Genomic DNA, 15,617 nt, shown 5'->3' with positions numbered 1-15,617 from the left:
TAAAAATAAAATAACTTATGTAAATATATATAAATTATATATGTATTTATTAAAAACTTTTAAAACTAGATTTTTTTTGTTTCTAAATTTTTCATATTATTAACTATTGTATTTATAATAATTTTTATATCAAATTTTAAATTTATTATTCTTTAACATATTTATAAAATTAACTATATTATTCTTGAACACATTTATAAAATTTGTATTAGTTAAAAAAGAGTTGTTTTATTAATTGGAAAAATATTGTAAAAAAGTTAATGAATAGTATAATTTTAAAAATAAAGTAAATTATGTAAATATATATTTTTGAAAATGATGTATTTATTAGAAACTTTTGAAACTAGATTTTTTAAATTTTTTTTTCATATTATTAACTTTTGTATTTATAATAATTTTTATATCAAAATTTAAATTTATTATTCTTTAACATATTTATAAAATTAACTATATTATTCTTTAACACATTTATAAATTTTTTATTAGTTAAAAAAGAATTGTTTTATTAATTGGAAAAATATTGTAAAAAAATTAATGAATAGTATAATTTTAAAAATAAAGTAAATTATGTAAATATATATTTATAAAAATTATGTATTTATTAAAAACTTTTAAAACTAGATTTTTTTTAAAAAAAAATTCATATTATTAATTTATGTATTTATAATAATCTTTATATAAAAATTTAAATTTATTATTTTTTAACATATTTATAAATTAAATTAATTATATTATTCTTTATTAGTTAAAAAAATTGTTTTATTAATTAAAAAAATATTATAAGAAAATTTAATATATAAATTTATTAGTTTTGATTTTTTTTTAATATATATATGTTTAAATTATTTTTTTATAAAAATATAGTGTAGCAATGCTAATAATTAAAATGTATCAATTGAGAAACTGAATTTTTTTTAAGCAGCAATGCCGATATATATAATCTGTCGCTATGGGTGTCGCTATAGGAGGCAATAGCTACAGCTTATAGCCGTAGGCATTCCCCTTAAAAAAAATTCAGCCAAATTTTAGTTTCCCCCCACTCCTCACTTTTTCCCTCTTCCCTCTTTCTTTCTTTTTCCCTCTTCCTCTTTCTTTCTTCCAGCTAACGTTCAGCAGCCAGCCGCGTGCGACGCCGCACCACCAGCCACCTGCGACGCCGTCGACGCCAAATAACCAGCCCCCTGCGACGGCCGAAGTCCACCAGCCACGCGTCTCCTCCATCTTCCAACAGCCGCAAGGTAGCCCTTTATTTGTTATTACTCTTTGGTAAATTAATAGGTGGCTGTTTAGAGGTGAGGATGGAGATGATTGAGAGTTTAGGAGAGATTTATTTGAATTTGTGAAAGAAAATCAGAGAGAGAAAGGAAGAGGGTCATTTAAATATTTGCGCATGCTATTTCCTTCTTGTTGCTTGATCTCATTAACTCATTTAAAGCAGTAATCTCATACACCTTTTAGAAATGCCCTGATATAAATATATATAAATATATATACCCTTGATAGTTGTTCACGGACTCTTTAGTCCGACAGCCCCACTGTGTCGTTCTCAGGTCAGTCTCTTCCTCACCCCATATTGATTTATATAAATTGTAGAACATATAAATGATCAAGGTTGTGTATATATTGAACCTGAAATGGTTAGTAGTCTCAAGTCACTACATTTTCTTTTGGCGTAAACAAGGGAGTTTTGGGGATTTCTAAAGATATATATATATATATATTTATATATTATATATATATATATGTGTGCGTGTGCAAAACTCACTACTATCTGTATTTTGTATAAGTATTCACGTTTGCCACCAATTATCATTACAATCAAACCATTTTGGTGAATTAATGTGACAAACTTTATACACACCACCACCTCTATTCTCTTACTCGTGCCACAAATAGCCTTTTTTATTTATTATTATTCCCATTATTAAACAGGATAAATTCTGTTTAAGTCATGTTATCACAGAAATGAAATGAGAACTTAAATAGTTGTTTGATAATTGTGACTGCCAATAAAGTTGGTATAGTGGTATGCATGTCATACATATTGCAGCATTAGCTTCACAATCTAAATATTTTTTTTTTACTTAGCTTTCTAGATTAGACAACAAAACTACAAGTTTATTTACTTGAACTAAAAGCTTTCCTAAAGCTGGACTTTGAGGAGTCATGATGCAAATACTTGTCTTTTTAACTTCTTGGCTTAGTTTCAGGAAGTGTATTAATATTCTTTTCTATTAGAGGAGTTTGTTCCTCTGTTTGTTCTGTTTAGGGTCTTTCCCTTGCTTATGAAAGGATCCCTGACTACTTCTCAGTCTCATTAAGAGTGACACTCTTGAATGTATGATAATATTTTCTCAACTGCTCATTTATTGTTCTGTCAACCTTCTTGTCCTTCATTGTATATTCTATTGTCAGAAGAAAAGATTAAAATTCCAAGTCTTATCTCTGTCATTGTACACTACATGATTCTCTTTCCCTATAAGATATAAATATATGTCATGTTCTCTTAGAAACATTTGACACCAATTCTCAAACTCATTCCTTCTTTGTTGAACTACTTTGCCTCTTCTTATGCTTAAGCGGATAGGCTTTGAAAATGTTTACACATGGTTCCTTTCAATTATTCTCTTATTATGTGCCATTAAAGTTGTGTCCAATCAATGCTCTTATAAATATACTATTTTATATCAATTTTTTTTATTATATATATGAAGGTGTCAGAAATTAGGATTGGTTCTTTTATATATACTGCTATTAACCCACTATTTTTTTGTTATATTTTCACTATATGGTTATTCAATTTTCTTGATGGTCCTTTCTATTTAGAAATAAATTGAATATTGCCTACTTAAAGTAATTTACCTGAACAAAATACATTGAACAAATAGTGATGCTTAATACTGTTGTTTTGGTTTGTTTTATGAGTATTGTGTTTTCTAAGTTGATGGGGTTAGGTGTTCATGGGCAGTTTTGTTCTGTTTGAGTGGTTGGATTATCGGAAAGTCTGCATTAAAGCTACACAATTATGCAAATATATGTTTATAATAGCTAATAAGCTAGGCATTGCATATTTCCTTTTAGTAAAATTTAAGACCTATACATGAATTTAATTAGCTAGTAATGTGTCAAACCAACCAATATATTAATTAGTTATTAGTGTTATGCCAACCCACTACATATATATGTAGACACTAGTTAGTACATATTAAAAAAAATAATAGAATTTGTATGTTTTGCATAACTCAAAAGGAAATAAACAATTCCTCTGTAATATTTAACAATGTTTTTTTTTGATAACCTGATTGGGAGTACATGCATTTGGTAGATGTAGCATTAGCTTAAATATAAATCAATATACAATTAGAAACCAGGTGTCATTGCTTTGAAGAGTATAATACACTATTAATTGTTAGTATGAGTGGAGATCATCACAACTTGAATGGTTTGTATAAAGTTTATATGTTTCTTTGAGTTTATTTCTGGTTTTAAATTGTTTTTTTGGAAGTTTACTTTTATTTATTGAAGAGCTATACAGTTGATCTATCATTTAATGAATGAGAGAGTAGTTGGAAGTTCATTTCTTTGTTTCTATTTTAATGTACATGTACTTCTATTATTTCAGAAACCTGGAGGAATCATTGCTCTTCTGGATGAGGCGTGGTATATATACAAGCTTTTATGGAATAACCTCTTTCATTCATTTTTTTAAGATAGGAATATTTACATTTTACTTTAGATGTATTGTTCTATGTTAGGAATAATTTTATGTTTTTTAATATATTTTGATATCATCCAATCTTTTGCATGCTGCTAAGGAAACTGGTGCCTTTCAGGCTACCAAAAATAAGCTGGAAAAGCAAGTTGAAGAATTGACCTGGCGTCTACAGCTAGAGAAGCGAATGAGGGTAAGCTTTGCTTCTTCTTTTCTAATTTTTATTTTAGATTATTTTTCTGCTTTTATATTTCCAGTTGTTATCTTCCTAGAGATTAATTGATATTTATGGTACTTGTATCATGTTTGATTGATATGATTTGATTGAGTTTGATACTTTTACCATGTGTTTTGGCTATGTAATTTAGAAAACATATTAAAAAGATTAGTAGGCAGAAGTTAGGCCATGTAGATATTGTTGGGGGCTGCTATTTGGTCAAAAGGCACAGACAAAAAAATTATTAACTTAGTGTGGTAATGCAATCAGATATATTGTTTCCTGTGCCTTCTATTTAGAGGCTTGTACTATCAGGGGGCTCAGGGCTACATATATAATATATAGATAGTTGGTGGTGACTCTTCTACATGCACATAAATATTATAAAGATTGTAGGTATAAATATATGTATATATATATTTATATTAGTTTTTTGTCAAAATGTAATCCATCTTTGTATTTTGAAAATAGCATAAACTAAGTTATGATGTAGTTTTCTATGTATTTTAGGTGGACAAGCTAAGCATTTGACTCAACCCAAGGCTGAGAAGAAAGAGTAAGATGAGCATTTGGTTTTTCGCTTCTTTGCATTATTATTTAATGATTTAATTCAGATTTGACTCACTTTCATTATATTATAACATTGTAAATGTGTGTATGTGCTGAGACAGACTTCAAAGAAACTATTTTGCAACAGTTTGCAAGAGGTATGCTTCTAACTTTTATTTTAATACTATGCAAATGTTAGAGGAGTTTGAATATCTTAAATATTCATCCATAGTGAAGTAGGTTCTGAGATTGTTACTGTGTGCTGCGGTGATAACGGAAGGTTGAGAACATGTGTGTTTTAGTAAAGTAGGATCTGAGAAATTTGTGTGTTGCGGAGATAAGAAAGAAAACTTGTGTGTTGTTTGAATTGATGTAGACTTGCCTATGATCATCCTATAATTGAATTGTGTTTGTTTGATTGGTTTGATTATAACATATACTTGTATGAATTTACATATTGCGTGTTGGCATATGCATATAGCATAACCTTTTGTATTTCTTGTTTTGTATATGTTAGTTTTCTTCTTGTCCCTTGTCTAATGTCTTTGGTGAGGTGATTTATAACATTGAGCATCACTTTTGGTTCTTGTGATCACATGTAGGTTCAATAGTATAAAGTGCTATACAAAAGTTTGACATTATTAGCATATTGGTTGATAATTCATGATTTCTTTTTTTGCACCAGAACTAATCTCAATTTGTGTTTATTTTAATTGAAGCATAGCCTTATGTTTCATTGTAGTCTAATAGTTTGATCATTTTCTTACTTAAATAATATCCAAGTTATTTTTTTTCTTCCAAACTGTAGTTGTTTTCACCATGTTCGATGGCCTTAGATGAAACAATGTATTCTTTAAACAATTGAAAATTTTCTAAAAAAATCAATTGGTGAGTTTTGGGTTCAATCAATTGAGACATAGGATATATATTTATATATTTACTCGATGATTTCCTTTTCTGCACTAGAACTACCATCTCAATTTGTGTTTATTTTAATTGAAGCATAGTTTTATGTTTCTTTGTATTCTAATAGTTTGATAATTTTCTTATTTAAATAATATCTAAGTTTTTGTTTTCTTCCAAACTGTGATTGTTTTTACCATGTTCGATGGCTTTAGCTGAAACAATGTATTCTTTAAACAATTGAAAGTTTTCTAAAAAAATCAATTGGTGAGTTTTTGGTTCAATCAATTGAGACATAGGATATGTATTTATATATTTACTCGATGATTTCATTTTCTACACCAGAACTACTATCTCAATTTGTGTTTATTTTAATTGAAGCATAGCTTTGTGTTTCATTGCAGTCTAATAGTTTGATCATCTTGGTGCTCTTATTTATAACTATATTATCTTTTCTTTTCTTGCCAAGTACTATGGACTTAGAATCTTATGCATACTACCTATACAGTGCATGTCTTTATATGTGTATATATGTATATTAATTTCTCGATGTTTATTGTATATTTGCTAATGTGCTATGAATGATTGGTAATTTGGTTTATTAATGTCTGTGATTTCATAAACTAACTAGCTTGAGCACTTTTAAATTGAGACTAACAGGTATGCATTCCTTAGTTTAAAGAATTAAGACTAACTACTTAAGCCATGAGGCTATCCAATTTGATAAGAAAAATACAACTTTTATATAAATTATTTTTGTGATTGAAAACCACAATCATCTTTTTTATTTATTTTGCAACCTCAAGTTCTCTATTTATTTTAGTTTTGGTTTAACTTTAATGGTGTTTATTATGTATTGTAGGCTAAAAATCTACTTGGATATTTAAGAGAACCAAGATAATTATATAAGAGAACCAAGGTAACACGAAATTCTTCTTCAAGTTGTTGGGTATTATTTTCTTTCTTGCTTGTAAGAATTATGTACAGTGAGGATTTGATGTATTATTTATATCGAGAATAATGAATTTTTATTGAGAATTATAATGAATTTTCATTGAGACTTACAGTCTTATGGGGATTTGATGTATTATTTACATTTCAATTGTATGAATAAATGTTGTATGTATATGAATTTTTATTATGATAAATATACTTTTTTTTACAAATTATGGTAATAATAATTATGTGAGTAATTTTTTTATTTAAATTTATATCAAACTTCACATGTTAAAAATATAATTCAAAGTTTTAAAAAATATATAGTGAAAAATTATTATATATATAAATTCAATGTTATAGCGACATGTATTAACTGTCGGCGTTGTAAGTAATGGCGACATCTATTAACTGTCGGCATTGCCAGCAACGACGACACGTATTAACTGTCGCCGTTGCCAGCAACGGCGACACGTATTAACTGTCGGCGTAGCCAGTAATGACGACACCTATTAACTGTCAGCGTAGCCAGCAATGACGACACATATTAACTGTCGGCGTAGCTAGCAACGACGACACTTATTAACTGTCAGCGTAGCTACCCTACGCTGGCATAGGCAAATACGATAGTTAGTCGACTGTCGTCATTGCTCAATAGCGACAGTTAAAAACTGTCGGGAAATCCCATTTTTGTAGTAGTGACTTGATCATCACTGGCAGTGATTCTACTCAAATTGAGAGCATGGTGAAAGCTTTACATAATCAGTTTACTATTTGTGATCTTGGTCAACTTCATTATTTTTTGGGAAAAGTAGTCACTCGGGCATCCAATTAGTTAAACCTTTCCTAACAGAAATATGTCCATGACATATTATCCATGACTGACATGCTTGATACTAAGCCTACCCCTACCCCTGGAATGGTTAGGAAACCACTTTCTCAAAATGATAGTATTTTGCTCGAAGACCCCTCGGAGTACATGTGTGTCATTGGCTCTCATTAGTATGTCACAATGACTCGCCCGAACATTGATTATGTTGTTAACCGTGCTTGCCAATTTATGCACGCTCCCACAACTTCCCACTTGCAAGCAGTAAAACACATCTTATGTTATCTTCGGGGCACTCAGTCTCACGACATAACCTTTACCGCTGCTACAAAGCTTCATCTCACTGCCTTTACGGATGCGGTCTAGGCGTCCAACCCCGATGACAGACGTAGCACTGGTGGATATTGTGTTTTCTTGGGTGATAACATCATTTCATGGTCCTCGGCCAAGTCGAAAGTGATCTCACAGAGTAGCACCGAGTCTGAATATCGTGCCCTTGCAAATGTTGCTGCAGAACTCGCCTGGTAGAAGCACTTGTTCACTGATTTGCAGTTGCGTATAGCCTCTACTCCCGTGGTTTGGTGTGATAATATGTCTGCAGCTCAATTGGCCTCAAATCCCATCTTCCATGCCCGCACAAAACACATCGAGATCGATTTCCACTTCATCTGTGATATGGTAAATCGCAAAGAAATCAGTGTGTAATATGTTCCTTCTGAACACCAAGTCACAGACATACTCACTAAACATTTGCTAGTGGCTCGGTTCTCTACCTTGTGTGCCAAACTGACTATCCTTCCCAGGCTACTCAGTTTGAGGGGGGCTGTTAAATAACCTCTATTTATAGTCTGTTAGTTAGTTTTAGGCCTTGCTGTACTTTCTGTTATATTTTTGTTTAGGCCTCTTGGCTAACTAACTTTCAGTTTCACATTTCCTTTGTAATTGTTTGATTATAAATAAGAGGTTCCATGCGGAGGCCTCATTAATTCGATCTGAGGCTTTTCACCTAAATTGCTCTCTTACTTTCTCTCTTACTTTCTTCTACTTTTCAATTCTTTACACATCTTGGCAGCAAACAGTTTTGAGCATCTATGTTAGAGAATTCACAACTCACAAAATATAGTCAATTTTTAAAAACTATTTTATACTTTTAATATTAAATATACTAGGAATGTCCAGTTAAAATTTTAGCAGCAAATAATTAGTTTAACACATTTAAATTGTTGCTAAAAATCTCAATATTAAATTTACCAATCAATATTTTAGATTTCACATGAAATCCAAAAATGCTCATTAATTGAGTTTTACAAAATGTTTTTCACTGGTTCAAAAGCCTAAACTTATGTACTCTTCCCATATATAACAGTGGTAAAAAACCTTTTTATGAGAACAGAATATAAAACTAGGATTTGACTCATTGGAAGTCACCCATAAAATCTGGCAGCAAGAAGTTTTCATAAACTTCCTATGGAAACTTTAGATTTCCACTAAAGGATCAACATAGCACACATGCATACATCTTCAAATGCTATTACACACCATACTACAACATAAACAAGAGATCAAAACCTTCCATGCAGAAGGCTAAATATTAACTATTTTCAAAACACAAGATTTTTATCTTTGAAGTTCTAGGTTTTGTTTATCTTTGGTCCTGAGCTTTTCGAACCACTCCTCTATCCTCTTGGAACCTTAGCACTCATCCCAAACTCCCCATGTTCAAATTCAAACCAATCTTAGAATAAATATGGGAATAGAGAAATTTTGAAACCCTAAAGGTTACCTTGAAATCTTAGAGTAATGCTTGCACGCATAAGCTTTTAGCTCCTCTCCCTATACTTGAAATGGATTGCTACTCTTTTAGCATACATGATCTAAGCTAGATAGAGCTCCAACTCAATCAAACAAAATGATAAAGCACCCAAAGGTGCTCGGCCAAGAGAAGGGAAGAAGAGCAAGAAATGTTCATGAGAACTTACCTCTTTGATGAGCTCATGCTTGGAGGTGCTCTAATGGAGTTCTTGTGAGGAGAGACAGAGATTTATTTTTTTAGATTTTCTAGTGAGATGGGAGAGCTCTCTTGATGAAATGGTGAAGAGAAAAAAATGAAAGAGAAGAGAGAGAGAAAGGCTAGGCATGTAGAGAGGAAAACAAAGAGGATGGGTTGTTGGTTTTCCTCTTAGCTAGTTTAATGTAAGACTTGAAGTGAAAATAGAAATATGATGACTATCTTACCACTCACATGCCAGCCAACCCCACTAAAAGACACTTATGCCCTCCTATTTTCTTTTATTTTTAAACAAAGCTACTTAATCCTCAAGTCTATAGAATGGTACTTTTTGTAAAAATGTAATTTCCTATATTTTTCAACTAAAATAGCTTATGATTTTTAATATAATTGAATGTCATAGCAAATTTTTTTTTTTTTTTTTGAGGAAAAGAAAAAATTTATATTCAACTAATACAAAACAGATACAAGACTAACAGTAGCTATCAGCTACAACAAACAGCAAGAAGCAAGAATTACAAGGAATTCATAAGGCCAATTGCATCTCTGTCTCTTTTCTTAGCCTTGGTACATTTAATTCCCTTAACTCTAGCTTTGATGGCTAATTTTATAGAAGAGCTAACTACCATCACTGAGCTACAACACAAATCAAACACACACCTATTTCTATTACACCAAACTAAGTAAAAAACTGCTGAAAGAATAGCATTCTAAACCAGAGATTGCAGGTCTGAACTGACACTAGTGCTCCAAATCTTCCAGGCTTCCATGGTAAGAGGCCAGCCCTTGAAACTGGACCAAGAACTAACTTCTTGCTGAAGTTTCTTAGTGAAAGAGCAGTAAAAAAAGAGGTGTTGATGACATTAGTCTTACAAGAATAAATATTTTATGCTCAACTTAATTTTCCTTTTGCCATAATTATTGGAGAATATTTTAGATCCGAGATTTTTACTTAATTAAGGATTTTGACTTAGTTCGCGATCACAGTCTTAGTTTGATTGCATAACAAAACTTATTATATAATAACAATTATTTAAACACATAACTTACATACAAGGCATACCATATTTCTTACAAGTATCAAAATACATGGAAATAAAAATTTTGAGAATAAAATTTCCTATAAACCTGAATTTTACCCGGTGCCCTAAACATGGGGTGTTACAGTTGTGGCCACAACTGAGGTGTTGGATGCAATTTGAAGGGCACTAGTGCATTTTCCTTAGGCACCATTGGATCCTCTTCACAATCAGAGGCATCACCATTTACGTCCACCATAGTCGACCCTCCAATGGTACCAACTCAGGCTTTCTAGTTCATGGTTCAACACTCCAATCAAGCAATTATGACCTAGAACAACAACTTCCAGCAAATGCAACAATTTATGAAAGCTACAAATCTAAACACCCAAACTCCACAATTTAAGTCTATGAACTTGGACATGAATATGATACAGTCCATGATGGCGAACTTTCCAAGCTCGAGCCAATTTTCACCATAGCAGCCACAACCACCACAACCACTATAGGAGCCTGACGATGATGACGACTTTGAGATTAATTTAGATGACATTTAGTTTGGTTATATTATTCTTTTAAATTTATAAATATTTTGTGTTGTTTTTTACATTTTGGAGACTATACTACTTATGTGTTGTACAAAGTTGAACAAAATTATTTTTATCTTGATATCATATTAATATTAAATATTATTTTATTAATAATAAATTAGTTTTATAATTTAACTAATAAATTGGTGTTATTATTTAATTAAATAAATTGGTTTTATTATTTGATTAAAATTTTATATTTTATTAAATAAATTTGAATTAATATAATTAATTGAATTATAAAAAAAATTATACCTACAACGACTACATGTCGGCGCAGAAGGGTGCTCGCTAAACACGAACATTTGAGATTTTGTGACCCTACGGCGATCACATGTCGTTGCTGCAAGTATATAAATATAGACACTCTAAAGCGACGATATATCGTCGCTGTAGATGTTGGTGGTCCATGGACCTACTGCGACAACATGTCGTCACAGTAAGGGGTTTTGAAATTCAAAATTTTAAATTCTGTAAACACCTGCAGTGATGACATGTCGTTGCAATAGCCTAGTTCAACCAAAAAAGGAATTTCCTACGACTGACATGTTGTCACTGTAGAAAAACCTTACCGCGACGATAACGTTTTGTCGTTGCTGTAGACTACTACACATACGAACCTACAACAATGACACTTTGGCGACGACATTTCGTCAGTGTTGGTCTACAACAATGACATCTGGATCTACACCGACGAAAAATGTCATCGCTGTAGACCTATTTTCTCTTCGTGAAATTCACACTTAGAGAACTTAACATAAAGTTGGTGCTCTCATAGTCTATTGAGCGTCAACCTCAGGTGTTCCTCATGCTCCTCCTTAGTCTTCGAGTAGATAAGGATATTGTTTATAAACACCACTACGAATTTGTCTAAGTAGTCCTTAAACACTCTATTCATCATGTCCATGAATGCCGGTGGGGCATTAGTGAGTCCAACAGACATCACGGGGAACTCATAGTGCCCGTATCGGGTTCTGAATGTTGTTTTAGGAATATCTCCTTCCTTCACCTTTAGTTGATGGTACCCGGATCACAGATCAATTTTTTAGAACAATGCTTCCTCTTGCAGTTGATCAAAGAGGCCATCTATCCTAAGAAAATGATATTTTTTCTTCATCGTGACCTTATTGAGTTCTCAATAATCGATGTACATTTTCATACTTCCGTCTTTCTCCTTTACAAACAGAACTGGTGCCCCCATGGCGAATGACTAGGTCGTATGAATCTCTTGTCCAACAATTCCTGTACCTCGGTTTTGAGTTCCTTCAACTCTATAGGTGTCACTTGGTAGGGTGCTTTAAATATTGGTGATATTTCCAGTGCAAGTTCGATCACAAATTCGATTTCTCTGTCTGGGGGTAAACCTGGTAAGTCCTCAGGAAACACCTCGGGGAACTCACAAACAATGTGAACATTCTCAGGTTTTAGCTTAGTCTTTGTAGACTTATCAACAATATTTGCCAAAAATTTTGAGCACCCATGCTGCATCATGTTCCGAGCTTCTAATGCAAATATGATAGGTGTGTGAAATCCCGTCACTTCTCCCTTAAAAGAAAAGAGTTCTCCTTCCTCTGGTCTTAACTCCATTGTCTTTCTCCGAGAGTCTATCATTGCTCCATATTTGGCTAGCTAGTCCATGTCAAGTATAACATCATAATCCGTTATGTCTAACTCTATGAGGTCTGCTGGGCACTCTGTGCCCACAACTACTATAGTAGCTGGCTGTAACTGTAATGTCTCAAAATTCCTAATGAGGTTTGATGGTCGGATTAGAAGGCCTGGAGGGCCATGATTAATTTATTCTGCCATTAAATGATTATATGCATGATTATGCGAATTATATTATTATATGATGATAAATGCATGCATGTGGGTCCACATTTCATTATAAGGGCATTTTGGTAATTTTGCCCATTGAGGGCATAATTGTATATTTTCATGGATGTTGGTGAATTATTGATGAGGCCACATTATACTGTGGATTTGTTCGAGCTATTCGGCATGAGACGATCTTTTAATGCAAGTTAGCAGTTTGGTCATAATATGGTTAATTTTGGGGCTCGGGGTGAGTCTCGAGGTAATTTGATGATTAGTACATTACCGGAAATTAAAGGGTAATGTGATATGATTTATTAGCATTTGAGAATATTGGGAAAAATGGGAATTGGGGGACGTTAATTATGATTGACGGGATTAGAGGAGAAATGACGGTTTTACCCTTGTTAGCCTTAAGAGGGAATTTAATGACCTAGGGGAATTTTGGTCTTTTGACCTAAGGTTATATATCAAATAGAAATCTGTAGAAAGCTTAAGAAAAACAGAGCATTCTTCCTTTCTCTCCCGATCATCATTTTTCCTTCTTCTTCCTTTGAATTTTTGAAGCCCCAATTGAAGATTCAAGCTAGGGAATCAAGCCTTGAGGGTCTAGGATTGTGTTCTACCATTGAAGAGGATTCAATTCAAGTTGAGGTAAGGAATTCAGCCATGGAACTTTGGTTTTTTCCCTATTTTTCTTTTAGTTTTCAGATGGAACTTTGGATTGGATAGTTGAGAATTCATGGAAATTTTTGCCAAAGTTTGATTGGATTTTGATGCCTAGGACTTGTAGAATGGGTTTTTGGGTTCATTTGTGAGCTTGGTTGAGGTTTGGAATCAGGTTTTGAAGGTTGGAAATCGGAGAAGTCTAAGGGGAAAAAATAAGGCTGAATCACCTTGGTTCTAGCGCTACAATGCCCAAGGGTGGGCGCTACAGCGCTGTCCAGGGCAAGTCATCCCTGCTTGTAGCGCCATGGCTCTAGGGGCAGCACTATAGTGCTACCCTATTATTCCAGGGTGCTCTTTTGGGCACTTTTGAGAGCTTTTGGCTCGGGGTTTCAATTCCTAAGGCTCGGGATCAAATCTACTAACCATTTGAGTACGATTCGAGGTCCTGGGAGTGAGGTTTAAATCATGAACCTTTTATTGCTCATTTTTGTTGATGGAAGTTTTATTTGGTTATGACTAGATGACCACTAAGGGATCAAATGATCGATCGTTCTTTTATTGTTTCATGCCTGAACCAGAGGTAAGAAAACTGCACCCAGTATGTGACATGCTTAGTTAGTAATGAGGCATGTTGAGTGCTCTATATATGCAAACATTGAATGCATATTAAATGCTTAGCAGTCTTGCTTATCTGTGAATAGTACTGGCTTATTAGTCAGAATCAACAATGGTGTCAGTATTGATTGTGAAGTTGTGACTTATTAGTCAAGTTTGACAGTAGTACTAAGCACTAGTCGTATGGTATTGGCTTATGAGTCAAGAACGGTATTAGCGTGTTTAACGCAAGCCAAAAAGATTAGATCTAATCGACATAAGAATGAAATGCTTGACCGACCTTAAGTTCGATGAAAACAAAAGTGCTTGTCTAATCTAAAGGCTAGTTACTTAGAGCCAGGGCCAAAAGGCCCAAGTGACTGTATTGTCACACGGATAAGGGTGCGGAGCCCAAGTTCATGACTCACTCATCATTCACTTATCTGATTCAAGTTCATGACTCCATAGTCAATCATCTGGTTTAAGTTTGTGACTTACTCATCAGTAACTTATATGATTAGGGCTATAAGCCCCAACATGATTATTAGAATCTCGATACCATCTGATTAGGGCTATACGCCCCAACATGATTATTAGAATCTCAATATTATCTTATTAGGGCTACATGCCCAGTATGATTATCATAATCATCATTTCATATTATATACATGCAGTAATGTGTTTTCTTGCTGAGCCTTGGCTCACAGGTGCTATGTGGTGCATGTAAAGGGAAAGAGATGCTCACCCAACCTTGAGTGGAGAGCATAGGTGGTGATGTGTGCATATGCGGCCGCTTAAACACCACGACCAAGGCGTTTCTCAGGGGAACTAGGGGTTAACCCTATATTTTGCCACTTAGGCTGGCGAGTTGTAAGTTTTTACACTGTAATGACCATTTTGTATTGTTAATAACTTATAAATGCTTTTATGGGCCCATGTACAGTTTTATGTTTTAAATCAAATATATCTTTTCCTTTTGATCAATATTTTTCACCTTATCCTATTAATAACACCTATATGCACGTTTATAACCAAATGACTCGTTTAGCGAGTTAAGCACAGTTTAAAGTTCATAGTAATGGTCTTGGAGTAACCAGGGTGTTACAACTTGGTATCAGAGTCTGCAAAGGTTTAGGGTTCCTGTAGACTGGCTGGGCATGTACACTCGTCACTAAAGACAAGCTCGACTCATGGTTTGGTAATTATTTATGTGGTTATATGTTTAACTGGTTAAATAAAGTATAAATGCTTTACCTATCTACATGTGATATATTGATAAGGTTAGGCCTTGACTACTACTTCATAAGCAAGAACGTGCTTATTAGTACTGATATTGCTATAACATACTTATTAGTATTGTTCATTGTGAATTATTAACTGATACGTGTTAAATGCTAAATGCTATGATCATGTATTCATTTTTATATCTGTATAATTGTGGAATATGGGTGATTATCTGTTGATCTTGGACCGTGAGGCGGCAAGAGGTTTAGTTATCACTGCCTAACTGACCGCATTGACTATTGCAGCAAGGTTTAAGTTATAAGAATGATTCCAAGGCAGACAGATTCATCAGCTAGCCAGGATGATCAAGGCCAGAATAACAGATATGGTCAAGAGAATGACCAGAATCAAATTCCACAACCAGCTCCTGATAACTGGCAGGAGTTGTTTAATGACTTACAGGCCAGAGTATTGAGGCAGGACGAAGAAATCCGCCTCCTGAGACAACAAAAAGTTCCTGCAGGGAACGTTTCACCTGAGGCACCACCTATA

At 33.3% G+C, this 15,617-nt stretch overlaps 1 long non-coding RNA gene across 2 annotated transcripts; it reads left to right on the top strand.

Annotated features, from left to right (window-relative positions):
- The first annotated feature begins 991 nt into the window (after positions 1 to 991).
- Positions 992 to 6,547, top strand: LOC133822237 (uncharacterized). 2 transcript variants are annotated; one of them, XR_009887818.1, is made up of 6 exons: positions 992 to 1,238; positions 3,623 to 3,660; positions 3,816 to 3,905; positions 4,440 to 4,485; positions 4,601 to 4,636; positions 6,244 to 6,547. It is a non-coding gene; the product is annotated as an uncharacterized LOC133822237 (long non-coding RNA). The 2 variants fall into 2 exon arrangements; XR_009887817.1 differs by having other exon boundaries at positions 996 to 1,238; positions 4,440 to 6,547.
- Positions 6,548 to 15,617: the final 9,070 nt, after the last annotated feature.

The sequence above is a fragment of the Humulus lupulus genome, chromosome 3, assembly GCF_963169125.1.
Source record: "Humulus lupulus chromosome 3, drHumLupu1.1, whole genome shotgun sequence".
NCBI lineage: Eukaryota > Viridiplantae > Streptophyta > Magnoliopsida > Rosales > Cannabaceae > Humulus > Humulus lupulus.
This window is presented reverse-complemented; position numbering and strand designations above follow the sequence as displayed.